Source organism: Chionomys nivalis, chromosome 21, assembly GCF_950005125.1.
Source record: "Chionomys nivalis chromosome 21, mChiNiv1.1, whole genome shotgun sequence".
Classification (NCBI taxonomy): domain Eukaryota; kingdom Metazoa; phylum Chordata; class Mammalia; order Rodentia; family Cricetidae; genus Chionomys; species Chionomys nivalis.
Window position 1 is genome coordinate 9,245,359 of NC_080106.1, and position 13,716 is coordinate 9,259,074.

Sequence of the window (13,716 nt, forward strand, 5' to 3'; positions counted from 1 at the left end):
GTCTCCTAGGCAACCCTAGAGCCTGTCAGTTTACAGTAGATCATAGCTGCTTTGATTCCTACACACAGCAAACATATTTTCTGTCTTCTGGAGCCCAGACCCACACCAGCACCCTGGTGAGCTCACCCACCCCAGGGGACTGCCCAGATACCCTCAACAGCCCAATACTCAAAGTGCCAGCTGAGTAGCTCAGAACAGAAAAGAGTCATTGGTCCAGCCAGAAACACCATCGGTCTTTATTCATCCAGCAAGCAGTTAGTGGACACCTACTGTATACTCAGCACCTCATGAAGCTGAGACAACAAAAATGTTCTTCCCTTAAGGGACTAATGGTGGAGAGAGACAGGCATATGCCTATTGGCTCCACTGAGAAAAACCTAGCATAGACCCTGAGGCCAAGAGGAGGCAATGGTGGCATTCGGGCTGGGTCCTGAAGTATATAGGAAAGTGAAGAGGCCGGCCCGGCACTGAGGTGGGTGACCCACAGGCCGTAAACTAACAGGCCTGCTGGGGAGTCTTCTAGAGTGGCTGACACAGTCTCCAAGCCACAAACCAGGGCGACAAGAGTCCAGATCACTCAGGCGTCACCCTTCATGGTCCTTCACTGGCATGCCACGTATGTCCCTTGTGAGCATGGCACAGGGAAGTCAGGCGGGGCCAAGGTGGGCCCAGGTGTAGACACTGCGAGTTGCAGAGCAGGTAGGGCCATCTTCCCCCGCTGCATCATGGGTGATGAAGGGCTGCCTTTCTAGCTTTGGTGACAGCGACTGTGGATGTGACACCGGGGTGGACTACCAGTCCACCTCGAGGCCTGGCTGCCCTCACTTCTCACAGATGGGGACAGGAGAGGATACCAAGCCCGTGCCAGCCTATCAGACTAACACAAGGACTGGTGGGGGACAGAGGTGGGAGACAGAACCCAAGTGCAGTTACCCCACTGAGTCAACACTTCCTGTGTAGGTCTCCCCAGTCCCTAGCTGCTCCCCATTGCTCTAGCTGAGCTTTAGAATGAAACAGAGGGAGAGCTGCCTAACCCTGGGGAGGCCTTGCACACACCCACCCAAGGCAGTGGGGATGGCAGAGGGGACAGGGGAGGGGAAACCACAGGATTAACCAACCATACACAGCCAACCAAGCAGGCGGTTTGCCTGGCAGATGGTGGTCCGAAGCTGAGGCCCTGTGACCATTCTGTCCAACTACCCGGGGGAGACTGAGGCTCTGAGCCACTGTGTGACCAGGCCAAGGTCACACAGCTGGTGAGAGGCCTTAGAGGACCTGCCAAGGCCTCCCTCCACCAGCTGGGAACAGGGGGGAAGAACAGCCAGAGGGAGCCAGGCAGGGGGAGGCAGGGAACAACCCGGAAATAAGAGGTGAGTTTTGGAGGCTTGCCTGGCTCAGAGAAAAGGCCTCCCTGGTTGTCAGTGCTGCACACACCCCACCTCTGCTGCTGGGGGAGCCCTGGAAATCGCCTAAGCCGACATCTGATGGCCCGGATTTGTCTTTAAGCTTTTTCTGCCCACTGGACTATAATCAACTGCTCAGAGTCTCTCCACAAATGCCTCCCCCTGAGTTCCCAAAAGGCAGAAAGCTTTCAAAGCTGCAGTTCAAACAGGCAGGGAGTGCACGCGGAGAGGGGGCCTGGCATGGCTGGCAGGCCAGGGGGAGGGCGGCCTTCCCCCTCCCAACACCAACACACCTGGAGGAAGAAGCCACTGGGGGAGGCGGGACCCCAACCCTGAGCACAGGAAGCTGTTTAGGAACCATCAACGATCCCCACCCATGTCACTAGAGCCACTCCAGAGGGGCCTTGGTGACTCTAGTGACCATACAGCCCCACCAGCCTCAGTAGCCCTGACAGCCCACTGCCCCCAGGTCTCAGAGTCCAGCTAAGCCCTCTGAGGTACAGACATGGTTTTGTGATGCTTTCTAAGTCTCCTCAGCTAACTGGGGGCACTGGCACTGTAGGGTCCAGTAGAAGAAAGGACTAGAGCAAACGCTGGTAATAAACAGGGTTAAGGCCAAAGGTTTCTCTATCTTCCCCATCTGTATGATCAAGATGGTAGATACGTGCTCTGCCCCCAACTCTTTGCCTGTTAGATCTTAGCCTGCTGCTTTGTCCTTGGTACAGGAGGTCAGGGGTTGACCCCTACCCCTACGTTGCCAACAGTCAGGTCACTGGATGCTAGTTCGGCAGGGGCCAGGTGGCCTCCTCTGGCCTTTCCACCCATAGGCCTGGACTTGAGGAGGGCCACAGGAGCAGGAGGACCACAGGCAGATGGGAGATTTATCAGTTCAAAGTAAATGGCCGGCTGCTTTCCCGAGTAACAGGCTGAGGAGGATGGGGTGTGTGGGGAAGCATGCTTGGCCTGGAGGAGGTGTGCCAAGTAGGAGAAATAGGGAGGGCTGCTAAGGTCTCCATCCTCCCCTCCCAGGGTACACGCTTATTGAAGCCCTGGTGTAGAGACAACCAGGCCTTCGTGTTCATCACTCTGCACAGCCCACTCTAGGCTACAGAGACCAGGGGACTCTATGAGCGGCTTCCAGGCATAGCGGACGGCAGGCGATTTGGAGTTAGCGAGGATGTAGCCTCCTCTGGCTCTCTGGAGGAGATGAGGATGGAGCAGCACTGAGATGCCTGGGTGTGGTGGGTGGAGCCTCAAGGCTTGGGGTCCCTGTGTCCTGCACCCTCTGCATCCTCCAGTCCCATCTCGGTCACTGCTCAGATCCCCAGGCGCCCTGCCCGCCCTGCTCTGTGTACTTGATAACGCTTGTCAAGACTGCTGAGCTGTCCTGACCTCTCCCCCACCGCTGCTAATTAAGGCTCCGCAGTGACAGTTCAACTGCGGAGCATCAAGCTGGCGGCTCCAAAGCCTCTAATTGGGGCCGCTTTTCATTCTAAGCCTGCGGGCTGGGGCTCCCCAGACCTGGGCCCTGGCTCATTTTCCTTTTGTGTTTTCCATCTGAGATGAGGGGGGAGTGGGAGTGGGAGGAGGAAGAGGAGGAAGGAAGGGAAGGAGGAGAGAGGAACAGGGCCAGGTGGGGCTTTTCCCTGTTCCCTTTCTCTGCCCCCACTGAGCTCCTGGCCTAGGGGTGAGCTCTGCCTGGGGGCAGCTGCAGGGGTATCTCCCTCCCAACCCCAGGCTTCGGGGACCCTCGTGTTTGTATGCGTGTGGCCCAAGTGACAGCTGCCCCCACAGAATGGCCTCCTCCCTGGGGCTGCAATGCTCTGTTCCAGGCCCCCACTGGGGCCATGTTGGCCTCCCCTTCCTACCTAGTGCACGGATGCCGCCTCTCACTGGCTCTCAAACTGCCTTTCTCCTCCCGCCCACTAAATCACTGTGGCTTAGAGCCTGAGAGCTGGGTGGGGAGGGGAGGGAAAGCTGCTGCTTTCTGGAGCTGCCAGAGGCAAGGGCAGTAATGTCACCTGGGGGGACAAGGAGGAGGTGCGTGGACTTCAGCAGGTAGAGTTAGGGGGGGTGGCGGGGGGAGCCACAGCAGCATCTAAGGGCTATCCTGGGATTCACTGCAGGGGATGGTGACTCCCACTAAACCACACACACTCTCCTCCAACCCCACCCCCCGGGTCTCCAAGGGGGACTCACATCAGACAAGGCTCACACTAGACCATTTGGGCCCCCATACCTGGTAGGGGCTCCCCACCCCACCACCAGGGGTCTCCATCTTAAAAGTCCCAAGGCTATGGGGGTCTCAGTAGGGGGATGGGTGATCTGTCCTACAGGGACAAAGTCTACAGTTTTGAGTCAGAACTGGGGAACAGAATGTTTCTGGCATCTTGTGGGGGACACCAGGAGAGTTCCTATGGCAAGAAATCAGATAGCAGTCCTGAGATCGGGACACCAGGGAAAGCCAGTTCCCCACAGGCACAGGATCTCGTCTCCACTGAGGCTGGAACCAAGCAAACACACCCCAGAGGTGGTGGGGTGTATGGGTCCTGGCTGTCTCACCCACTCTTAGGCTCCCTTCTCCCCTCAGACTGTGCAGGCTGGAGGAGAAATGTTTCCTTGTGAGCGCAGATCTCAGTTGCCCACTTTTCTGTTTTGGGGCCCATCCTGGTTTCTTGAACTCACTCCTTGCCACAGCCATGGGTTCTGAGCCACTCCAAGGCCATGGTCCCTGAACACCACCATGCCAGCTGGACAGTTTTCTTTTGTACCCTCCCATCTCACCAAGTGCTATGCAATGGGCCATCCTGTCACCCTGCCCTCAAGGACAAGATATGCTCACCATCCTCCACAGAACCCATCAGTATGAGGACATCAGACATCTGATGACGTCATATTAGGACAATATGAGGACATCAGACATCAGAATCCCTGGAGGTTGGCCTGAGCTTCCCTAGAGTGTCCTGTGGACACCTGGGCTATACACTGCTACAAGGAGTAGGAACACAGGTGTCCTTAGGTGGGCACTGGCCACGACTCTGGTATCTCAACTAGTATGAGAGTACCTTATCCAGGTAAAGGCTGGAGACTGGGGGAGGGGTTTAGCAGAGGGAAATTCCCCTCTCCTGAGGTCAGAAAGTCCCCAGAACTTGAGGGAAGATGTGTCCCAGGCAGGACCCCAGGGTCCTCCTACCCACCCACCAATAGAATATCAGGGACTACAGGTTCTACTCTCCCAGAAGCTCCTAGAAGTGGCAGCTGGGCCATCAACCTTCCAGCCAGTCTTCTCCAGAGGGGCAGGTGTGGGTTCCTCCTATACATGGAGAAAGGTGGAGTCTTTCCAGGGCCTCATCCAAGCCTCATGCTGTAGAGGGCCTTGATGTTCTCATCTGAATTATGGGCACACTGGATTGAAGGGCCTCACAACAGTTCTGTAGCACAAACCACTGTTCCTGCTCAGGTCACATGTGGTGAAGCGACAGGGCAGAAGTCAGAAGGTGGCACCTGATGTCTCCAGGCTGCACAGGCATCTCTACAGCTTGTATCTGAAGCTCCCTGGAGCACACTAGGAATGTCTGACTGCAACCAGGGCGTTCAAGGACAGTTGTCTAAGTCATACAAGAGCACCTGGGTGTGATGGCACCTTCTAGGCATTCATCAACAGGCATGGCTAAGGGAGGGCTCTGCCTACAGGAAGGGGCACAGTCTTCTCCTAAGCACAGGGGATTCACACAAGCAGCTGCTGCAGGCTCTGCTAGGGAAGGGCTGATGTTCCCTGTACTCTCTTGCCTCTGAAGCCCTTTGCTGGGGAAAGTCTCCCTTTCTACTCCCAACCCAGACTTATAGAGGCTCTGTCCCGGCCTCTGTTCTACCTGGAGCACAGAACCCCGCCTCTTCCCAAATGTCCTCCAGATCAGGCAGGGAAGCACAGCTGTGTGTCTACAACTGAGGGTCCCAGAGATAACTGGGCCCACTTCCCCTGCTTAAGCCCCTGAGTTCCAGGGCACAGGTTGGCAGAGGCTGGCGGGAAGTCCAAAGCAGACAGGGTAGGGAGCCAAGAAAAGAGTGGCATTCTGTGCCTGAGTTTCCTCAATATGCATAGGTTGATAATGGTGACCAGGGTATTTGGTTATGAAGGGGCAGTGTGCAGAAGGGTTCATAGTGCAGTCTAAGTGGGAGCTCAGTAGCCACCATCAGCATCACGGTGACTGGAAAACAGAGTGGTGGCCCACCCAGGGACACCTCACTCATATTCTCCTGGTTACCAGCTACGTTGTCTGATGCCTACACGATGAGACAGAGCCACACAATCTCGTCCCTATAATGTGAGGACCTGGCTCCTGTCCACCCTGCCAGATGATGTGCTGTGCACGGTCCTCCAATCAATGGTCCAGCCTTGCACTACTTCCAAGCATAGAACAGAGCCAAGGCTAAGTTCTGGTATCAAGACACATTTAATTGGGCCAGTAAGATGACGCCTGCTGCTAAACCTGATAACCTGAGTTTTACACACACACACACACACACACACACACTCACACAAAATGCTAATATAATAACTTTTTAAAAGGATGTGTTGTATCACCCCCAGGGTAACATCAAGGGCAGAACATTGATCTCAGAGGGCAGGAGAGAAACCCACGATTAGATGTGTCCTCTCTGGGGCTGGGGCTGTAGCATCCCTGGTATTTGTGGCCCGGCCACAGCTGTGTTGTAGGCCCTGAGGGAAGCCCCCTTCCCACCTGGCCTGTGGAGCTGAACTATCCTCTCCCACCCCCACCCCAGCCCCTGCTACATAAGCTCCATGGAGCCTCAGCCCTGCTCCCATCTTTATCGGGCTGTGAACAGTCAGCTCCCCATAGTGGCCTGGCCTGGCCTGGGGCAGACGGGCTGCCCTTTCTCCAGGGGTCAGAGGCAGGGCGGCTTCAGCATCCCCAGCAGCAGCGATCTCAGAACACCTCCTGAGACCCATTTATCACAGCTGCCTCCAGCCCAGCTGGCAGGCTCTTGTCAGCATTTTTCCTTAGAGCAGATGCTTGTGACGCAGAGGGGAGGGGATCTTCTGTCCCTATTTGGGAGCTGCCTTCCTTGTGAGGTCCCAGCTGGGCATCGGCCTGTCTTGTAGCCCTATTCCTGGCCAAGGCAAGGTGGTGGTGGAGGGGGAGGGCATTTTCCTTCCTCTCTCAGGCCTCTCTGGCAGGGAGAGAGGTGCTCGCTGTATGGCCATCTTTCCTATCTGGAGTTGTTCCACCGAAGGCAGACAGAGCAGAAGTCACAGACTCATACAATGGGAAGACGAGGGTGGTGGGAGTCCCCATAAGGAGGCACAGTAAAATGCTGGTTACTGTCGGTGGCGTTCCAGAACGGGCCAGAGAGCAGAGGTGACAGTGGTGGCAGCGGGGACACCCCTGTTTAACACAGTCTTGTAGGGTCTCATCTCCATCTTCTCTGTGGCTTCCCATCCTCCAGATCAGAAGCAAGATTCCTGAGCCACACCACCCTGCCTCCCACCTCCATGATCCTCAACAGGACTGTGGTCACCCCTGGGCTAATTAGCAGGGGTTAGCTAAGTGGAGAGGGGGCCCACCTATGCCCAGCAACCCTATGTCACAGCTTGCACCTATGGCACACCTCTGACATCTGGAGCCACAATCACATCTGTATGTAAACTGGGATACTGTGAGCATCTATCTACTCACAGTCTGCAGAGGTCACACGCAGGCATGCTGTGTCACACCTAGAGTGGGAAAGGACACATGGGGTACCTGGGAAGGATGGGGGAGCTGAAGGTATGAGTTCTGTTGCTGATAGAGCTAAGAAATGTCAGAGAGAGAGAGAGAGGGAGGGAGGGAGGGAGAGAGACTGTACATGTGGAAGGCTGCCTGCATGCCTGCAATGCTGGTCTCACTTCTAGCCTGTAAGAAATGGAGAACCCAGCATGTCAGTGTGGGAAGTGTTGGCCACTGAAGGCAGCTCATGGGGCAGCAGCTCTCAGACACTCGGGGTCCTACCCTGCCTCTGATCTCGGCCAGAGTCATACCACAGGTAGGCGTGATATCCAAGCAGACAGAAGCCACTGTGCCCCATGGTTCCTGGCAACCCCAAAGAGCCCAGGACCCCTCAGGATGGATGTGAGCAGGGTGTGAACAGGTGGAGCCTGTCTGAGCCCCAGCAGCAGTCTGTGACACTGGGTGGCTTTAGGCAGTGTTGGCACTGGAGTCTCTGCCTCTTGATGGGCACAGAAGACCTGGGAGCTGCTGTGGGGAATAAGGAACCCATCCACAAGCACATACCACACCTTTCCTATACCACCTGGGTGCACCCGAGTCATCCTATTTATCCCCACCCACCCTGAATTTCACAGGGTTCTGTATCTGCACCCCCCTACCCCCTGCCGCAGGAGGGAACTGACCCTGAATAGAGCAAAACCCACGAGAGGAGCCAACATCTGCTTCCAGAGTTCCCTCTGGCACTGTAGTGGGTGGCAACATGGTCCCTCGTGTAACTTCGTCTAGAAACAGAGTCTACAGATGTGATTAAGTGAAGGATCTCAAAGTCAAATGGCCCTGGATTAGGGTGGACACTAACCCTAAGTGCCCTTACAAGAGGCATAATGGGAAAAGAGACCACGCGGGAGGAAGCCACGTGACAATTGAGGCAGCAATCCATGCTGCCATGATGAGTCTGCAAGCCAAGAAATGCTGGGCATGGCCGGCAGCCGCCAGTACTGGGAGAGAGGCCGGGAACAGATTCTCACCCAGAGTCCCAAGAAGGGAACAGCCTGCCACCACTGTGATGCCAGACTTCCTGAGGACTGTGAACAAGTAGGCGTGGGCTGCCTGAAGTCACCCAGCTCTACAGACTGTCACCACAGCTCCCTAGAAGCGGACATACACCTGTCCTAGGTGCCTGACTTTTCTAGACCACACAGGGGGCCTAACTGACCTACCCTCCAGTAGCAGGGGACAGACTCAGGGCATGCCTTGCATTGAGCCTGCCAGGGTGACCAGCAAATGTTCCAGAAGAATGGCTATCTGTACCCAAGGACATTACCTGAGCAACCAGATACAGAGCATTGGCTGCTTCCTTTACAAACAGCATAGAGGTCAGCACTGTTCTCCTACAGCACACACGCAAGCACTGTGTGTTATAGGGGAGCAATGCTGGCCTCTCTAGAGAAGGACGGGAATGCTAACAGGTGAGTCTGGGGCATCTCCAGAGAAGGACATAGAATCCAGGCTGAGTTTGCTAGAGGCAGAGCCAACATCCCATGAGAACTTCCCAACTGAGAACAAGGGACATACAATGGCCAGAGGATCTCTAGGCAGGTAGGGTCCACCCGGTGCCCCTTTGGGTCAGAGGTACATCTGAGGGCCTTCTAGGTAAGGATGGGGTACAAACCTGGAGAATGAGGCGGGGGCAATACAGAGGTGGGACTCCCCTGGGCTGAAGACTCTAAGCTAGAATTACCCAGCCTTGAGGTGGGAGGATACAAGCTGATCCCTGCCCTCAATAAGTAGGTCTCAAGAGTCCCCCTCGGCCCTCAGTCTTCACTGACAGACTCTGCTCTTATATACCTCCACCTCTGCCCCCAAATGAGGGCGCTCTCACCATGCCCTACACCCCACCCTGCCTGGCTGCACTTCAGTCACTCCCAGAACGAGCTATCACCGCCAAATGCTAGCACACATTGTCTGTGCAGTGTGGGAACTCACACACACTGCAGCTACCCGGTGTACGAGGTCTTCATGAGGGAACAAAGTAGGGGGGGATGCTGGCAAGGGGCCCAGGGTCTCCACACCCTGGGAGCCCAAAGCAGAACTCCCCACATAGCTTCCTTTCTCCCCGGCCAGATGCACTGATGCCCACACCTCTAGAACTTTCTTCCCATATGGCAACAAGAAAGGATGGTTTTGTAGGTGTCAGCCCCTTTTCCATGTCCCATGTGGGGGGCTTAGGCCAAGGAAGCCCATCTCCTCAAGCTCCTGGGTCCTACAGAGTTCATTCCTGTGCCCCACATTGGGTGTGCCACTGAATGGCTGAGCATGAAATCTGCTGGGCGTGACTACAAGGCCCCAAGGGCAGGAAGTTCCTGTGTCCCAACAAGAGTACCCCAGCCCCCTTACAGGGGTCTCCACTCACCCGGCACAGAACTCATGCCAGGTGATCTACAGCAGAAGAGACACACTCAATGCAATGAATGCTTGTTCACAACACAAACAGGATAAAAACCCCAGTGCTGTGGAGATGGACACCTCTGGGATGTCCTCGACACAGAGGCCCCAGCTCAGGGCCTCCAGGACAAGCAGGTGGGGACAGTCAAAGGCTTTCAACTGGGGACATCTGCACCTTCGGCTGTGAGAGTCGCAGAGACCCATCTGGGCTTCCAGGAAAATCTGCGTTCTCCAGGCCAGTGGCTCCAGCACCCCCAAGGGACTGAGAAGCCCTGGTTGTTGTTCCTTTGGAGACAAGGCCACACATGCGCAGAAAATACAGTCTCCAAGTGGACTACAAACCCCAAAATGCCCAGAGCCCTTTAAAAATGGGCGTTCCAACCCGCCCTCTCTCTCTTCTCTCGCGCCCCCCCCTCCTCTTCCCCTTTCGTCTCTTCACTCCCGTTCCTTGTATGTTACCCTCCCCCATTAAAGTTTACCCACGTGGGACCCCGCGTGTCTCGTCTCTCCTTCCCCAACCCCGCGCGTCTCGTGTCTCCCCCTCCCGAACAACACCCCTACATTTAAAAAATAGTAACATTGGTGCCGTCTGCTCGGGGACCTTCTCGCCCCGGGGCCCTCACCTGAGGCCTCGGCTCTGGGTTTTGGCGCCTCCTGGAGCTCGGGGCCTCCCCCGGGACAAGGTCAGAACCGAACGACCTGCGACCACTTCACGTGTTCCAGCCACCTCGACACGGCCCTCCCTCTCCAACCGTCAGCGGCTAATTCGTGAGTTTACCTGGGCTGGCTAACCATCCCCTCTCACCTGGAGGAGGCCGGCCGAGCTCCCGGCTTCCTCTGGCGTGTCCTGGGTGTGGTTGCTAACCCCCCCCTCTTCCCCCGACCTTCCGCCCTAGGCTAGACCTGTTTTTATCCGCGCCCAAAAGCCCGGGGCTTTTGGTTCTCTGTCCTCTGTTTCATTCCTTTTCTTTCTTCTTCTTCATCGTGACCGCCGCTACGGTGCGGCCCGCCGCTACGGTGCGGCCCGACCTTGGCTGAATTCGACTCAGCCAAGGTCCTACCACCCCCCCTGTGAGATCGGACGCCTTTTCACAGGGCCTGGGTGTTCTTCGGCTGCAACGGGCAGCCTTCGGGCGTAACTGTCCCCTCCTAGCCTAGACCCCCGTCTCCCGTCGAAAACTAGGACTGGGTCAGCTAGCCCATAGCACGGTCCCCTGGGTACTCTGACGCCTGTGTCCAGAGCAACTGTGTTCGGGGCATCTTCGGGTGCCTTCTGCGGATATTTTCACGGTTCTAGCCATGGGCGCTAAGTCTTCAAAACCAATTCCCCCTTCCTCTCCTCTGGGACAGCTGTTGGAAGCTCTACAGCCCCACGCCTTAATTCCTTCTGTTAAATTATCTACACTCATCCGCCTTTGCTCTAAGAGGTGGCCGTCCTACGGCCTACAGGGGAACTTTAAATGGCCATCTTGCGGGTCTTTTGACCCCGATATTCTACGGGAACTAGCTAACTTTTGCCACCGTTCTGCTAAATGGAAAGAAATGATGTATATTATGGCATTCTTTTACATGGCTTTAAAAACAAATCCTTCTACTGTCTCTCAGTGCTCACCGGCTCACATGTTCTTAGCAATGCCGCCCCACCCGGAACCTCCTGCTCCTGCTATGGACCCCGCGGACGAACCTCCACCTCCCCGGCCTCGCGGGGCTACTCCTTCCCGTTCTGCCAGATCTAACGATGGTTCTTCCATTCCCCTTTCCTCCAAAGTTTCTTTTAGGCACAGAAAATCCTCCTCCAGGTCACCTAACCGTTCTCCGTCTAGTTCCCCAATAAGCTCCCGTTCTGGATCTACAGGGATTTCGCCCAGTTCCTCCGAGGCGGCTCCACTCCCGCCCGCCGCCTCGCTCACTCCCTGAGGACATCAGGTTCCTAAAGGCTACCACTGCCTCCTGTGAGATCTGCCAAAAGTCAGATCCCAGGACCAAATATCGTAGCTTTCCTTTCCCTACTCACCAAGCCAGGGGCTCCCTTCCGGGAACTGACTGGCAGCTGGATTTTACTCATATGCCCACAGTTAAAAAAATTAAATATCTCCTGGTGTTGGTGGATACAATGTCTGGGTGGGTTGAAGCTTTCCCCACCTCTAACAAGAGAGCCCAGACAGTTTCTGATATCCTCCTCCGAGAAATTGTTCCGCGGTTCGGGCTCCCAACTTCTCTTCAGTCAGATAACGGCCCAGAGTTTACTTCCCAGATTTCTCAGAATCTGTCTAGGGCACTTGGAATCCCCTGGAATTTTCATATACCATACCACCCCCAGTCTTCAGGTAAGGTAGAACGGACTAACCGCTCTTTAAAGGATGCCCTCGTTAAGATGTCACAAGAACTACACCTCGACTGGGTAAGACTTTTGCCTCTGGCCCTTCTCAGGCTCCGGGCTCTCCCAAAGGGCCCTCTTTTCATTTCACCCTTTGAACTCATGTATGGGCGGCCAGTTTTAACCCCTGGCCTCCCATCGGGAACCTCTCCCCTTCCTGATCACCTGCTCACTCCCCTCCTTTTCCACCTACGTTCACTGCTGTGGGACTTCACGGATCACTCACTACCTCAACCATGTGCCAACGCATGCCCACCGCCGGTTAAAATAGGAGATAAGGTTTTATTCTCACCTCCAGGTCAACGTCCCTTACCCCTTTCCCCTAAATGGCAGGGTCCTCTCAGGGTAATTCTTCTAACTCCCACAGCTGCCAAGCTCGAGGGAATTCCTCACTGGATTCACCTGTCACATCTGAAACCGTTCATCCCTACAGCTCAGAACAATCCTCCTTACACGGTAACTCAGACGGGACCATGTTCCCTCAAGTTCCAAAGGACAACAGGTCCAACCCCCTCTACTCCAGCCTAAGGAAAACAATGGTCTCATTTTTCATTTTTTCCTCCTGTGCTAATACACCCTCCCTTTTCTAAATTCCTAAATAACCATCCAGTTGTCTCTACAGGAATCATCATCAAACACAGAGCCAAGAGGTTCAGGTGATAAGCAAATGCTTAACCAAGTTCCTGACATAATAGGTTTGTCACTGACTGCAGCAGTGACCCCTAAAATGTTAAGGAATATATGATTAAAATCTATTTCTTTTAAGACATTTTCTTTAAGCTCCAAGACACCAGCCGGACCCACCTGGACAAAGCAGACACAAGCAGAACGGAATAAGTATCATTCAATCAACGGAATAAGTATCATTTACCTTTTTTATTCTTATTCTTAACCCCTGGCCTCCTGAAGCCCACCCCCTCCACCCCAAATCTCCCCTCTAACTTTTTTTCTTTCTACTAATGCAACTTTTGTTTTCCAGCATCCTAACGGTGACCCAGCTACTCAAGAGCCAGACAGATACAATCTCCAGACAGATGCGATTTCTTCAATCAGCCACTTGATGCCAGCGGACAAAACATCGATAGGACATCATCAGGACAATAGGACGCTCCCCGGACCCCTCGACGCCCAAAGTCAGCAGGAAGCAGTCATGAGAGACCGGGCTACGCCCCTATTCCCTACCCGTTAAGACCCTCAACCCCCCCCTCAATTTTTTTTTTAATAAAACCAAAAGGGTGGAATGTTGTTCCTTTGGAGACAAGGCCACACATGCGCAGAAAATACAGTCTCCAAGTGGACTACAAACCCCAAAATGCCCAGAGCCCTTTAAAAATGGGCGTTCCAACCCGCCCTCTCTCTCTTCTCTCGCGCTCCCCCCTCCTCTTCCCCTTTCGTCTCTTCACTCCCGTTCCTTGTATGTTACCCTCCCCCATTAAAGTTTACCCACGTGGGACCCCGCGTGTCTCGTCTCTCCTTCCCCAACCCCGCGCGTCTCGTGTCTCCCCCTCCCGAACAACACACCCCCGCATTAAAAAATAGTAACACTGGTGACTTAGGCACAGTACCAGATCAACCCAGCATTCTTGGGTGCAGCCTGGGCACAGGCAGTTCTTAGTCTGCCCCCAGGTGATGCCTGAACTGGCAAACACCAGGCCAGAGGGTGAGCATGGTGAGGGATGCTGGGGTTGGGGGTGTCACGGGATGGATCAGAGCTAACTGCCCACATGTCAAGGCTTGGGACAACAGGGTGAGCAAGTAAGAG

At 55.0% G+C, this 13,716-nt stretch overlaps 1 protein-coding gene and 1 long non-coding RNA gene across 4 annotated transcripts in view; one reads left to right on the forward strand and one right to left on the reverse strand.

Moving 5' to 3' along the window:
- Gse1 (Gse1 coiled-coil protein) overlaps positions 1 to 13,716 on the reverse strand; it is a 343,505-nt gene that overhangs the window by 151,147 nt on the left and 178,642 nt on the right. The gene's annotated exons all lie outside the window — the stretch shown is intronic.
- LOC130863886 (uncharacterized) lies at positions 10,000 to 13,407 on the forward strand. Its single transcript, XR_009055762.1, has 2 exons — positions 10,000 to 10,345; positions 12,934 to 13,407. It is a non-coding gene; the product is annotated as an uncharacterized LOC130863886 (long non-coding RNA).